Source organism: Mus caroli, unplaced genomic scaffold (genome assembly GCF_978045245.1).
Source record: "Mus caroli unplaced genomic scaffold, Mus_caroli_1 scaffold_33, whole genome shotgun sequence".
Classification (NCBI taxonomy): Eukaryota; Metazoa; Chordata; class Mammalia; order Rodentia; family Muridae; genus Mus; species Mus caroli.
Genome location: NW_028227288.1, coordinates 889,521 through 892,520, shown reverse-complemented (window position 1 = coordinate 892,520; position 3,000 = coordinate 889,521).

Sequence of the window (3,000 nt, the reverse complement as noted above, 5' to 3'; positions counted from 1 at the left end):
TCAATCATAAGCCCACTACATGGCAAGTAACCGCAATCACAGCAGAAATATTATACACACACACAAAAACTCACACACACACACACACACACACACACACACACACACACACACACACACACGCTGCTCTGTACTTGCTCTGTAGGCTTGGGTAGCCTCAAACTCACAGAGGTCCTCTCTGCTTGCCTGCCGGCCTGCCTGCTTCTACCACCCACACAGCCGGGCAGAAGACAGAATATCTTTCTCCCTCTTATTTATATATTTATTTATTTGTTTGCTTACTTGCTTGCTTGCGTGTTTGTTATTATTACTATTAGTTTTCAATGTAAATTTGTGTGTTTGCTCTATCTGCTGCCTATATGATTAGATGCCAGAAGGGGGCACCAGAACCTAGGACAAGTCACCATGCAGATCCTGATAATTAATTAAAAAAAAAAAAAAGGAAATTCTAATCACATAGAAGGTAGATATCTGAGAGGCTGTCAGAGTGCTTTTTAAGGCTTATGGTAAATAAGAAAAATTGTGTGTCTTTTACCAAACAACAGAAGGGAAGGGAGATGGTGCACCTCCATATCTGTTGTCTACATGTCTACTTCCTTGTTTTGTCACTTGGTTGCACATTGACACATTGACCTCACCATGCTGAAAGGCGACATGTGGGTGGCAGCCAAGACTAACACACATACACACATGCACACAAACATGGAGTGAGAGAGAAAGATAAGGAGGAATGACATTAATTTTAGGAAAAAGAGATATTAATGGATAAATATTATTTCTATACATACATACACACGTTTTTTAAAAATATTTTTATTACGTATTTTCCTCAATTACATTTCCAATGCTATCCCAAAAGTCCCCTGTACCCTCCCGCCCCTTGTTTATTAAAGAGAGAATTAGTGGAGAGCTAAGTCAATTGTGGACCACACCTTTAGCCTCAGGAGGATTTCTGCATTCAAGGTCACCCTGCCTTACAGAGTGACTTCCAAGTCAGGCAGGTCTACACAAAGAAACCCTATCTGAGAAAAATAATAATAATTGAAAGAAAGAAAGAAAGAAAGAAAGAAAGAAAGAAAGAAAGGAAGGAAGGAAGGAAGGAAGGAAGGAAGGAAGAAAGAAAGAAAGAAAGAAAGAAAGAAAGAAAGAAAGAAAGAAAGAAAGGAAGGAAGAAAATATTTTTAAAAATATTGTTTGTAAAATATATTACTTGAAGAAATCATATTTCCAGAAAAAAATATTCCTTGGAAATATGATTTCTTTAATCTGTGTACCCAAGACTAACACACACACACACATGCACACAAACATGGAGTGAGAGAGAAAGATATGGAGGAATGACATGAATTCAACTTTACAAAAAAAAAAAAGAATTAGAAAAAATTAAAGAAATTACACACAAGCCCACTAGATGGCAAGTAACCACAATCACAGCAGAAATATTGCACACACACACACACACACACACACAAACTCTGTCATTAAATCCAATGTGCCTTCATGATCAAAGTTCTTTAGTCAATATTACTAGAAGAAAATTATGTCGGGGGCTGGTGAGATGGTTCAGTGGGGAAGAGCATTGACTGCTCTTCCAAATGTACTGAGTTCAAATCCCAGCACCCACATGGTGGCTCACAACCACCCATAATGTGATTTGGTACCCTCTTCTGGTGCATTTGAAGACAGCTACAGTGAACTTATACTAATAAATTAATCTCTGGCCTGAGCAAGTGGGTTTGGCTAGAGCAAGCAGAGGTCCTAAGTTCAATTCCCAACAATCACATGAAGGATCAAAACTCTTTAATAAAATCCAAATGGCCTTCCTTGTCAAACACTTACAGACAACAGGACTAAATAGATCATGTTTCTCACAATTCAAAAAAAAAAAAAAAATTGGCTGGGCAGTGGTGGTGCAGGCCTTTAATCCAGTGCCTGGAGTCAGAGGCAGGAAGATTTCTTAGTTAGAGGCCTTCCTCACTCTACAGAGTCTCAAATAACCAAAAAAGAAAAAAGAAAGGACAGAAAAAGAAAAAAAAGATAAGAAGAGAAAAGGAAAAGCAGAGTCAGGCTTTTACAGGTTTGAGGACAGCCGGGTCTACAAACTGTGTCCAAGACCACCAGGAGATCTGTTCTGCCTGCCTCTGCCATCCCCACAGCAGGAGACAGAGACTGAGTCTTACAGCCAAACCTACTCTAAATTGAAAAAACAAGCAAACAAACAAACAAACAAACTTGAAGCAATTCATCAGGAGACTGGTGTCCACTGAACTTTAGTTTTTTTCCCCAAGCATCAACCAGGGGTAAAATTGTTCATTATCTTTCAAAACACTGGAGTCTCCTAACAGAACACATGGAGCTTTAAAACAGTTTCTCCCCTCAGAGGAACCAAGGATGTTTGAAACAATTTCAACAGCCTTTCATGCATGTCTTAGCACTCTGACTATGGAGGCTATTGGAGAAAGTTACAGCAGTGGATACTACAGAAACAAGGAGAGTAAGGGACCAGGATTATTTTCAACACTATATTTCTTTTCTTACATTATAAAATAGAAAATAATTTATTTTTTGGAGAAAATCTTGGGAGTTACCATTACAAAAATGAAATTTGGAGTTCCTGTAAACTATGTTAAGTCTTTGAACTTTCTCACGGCATATACGTAGGGCTGCCTGTGACATGTGGTACCCTGACTCTAAATGGACATGACTACATCCATCGCTTAGAGAAAATACAAAGACCAGTTCTGAAGTAGCCTTAAAAGAGTGCCCTTTGCTTTAGCAAGGGGACTGTGCAATTAGAGCCATGAGTTCCATGAATATGACTTTCTTATCGCATAATTTTTTAGAGAATGTAGTACCCACCCATGATCATGTAACATTACAATTGTGAAACAACATTAATATATTCGAGAATTAACATCACCCAATAAAAGGCATATCTTCAAATATTGAGTCAAAATCTGAAAATCAAAACAGTAAATAGAGAGAATACATTAAAAATCA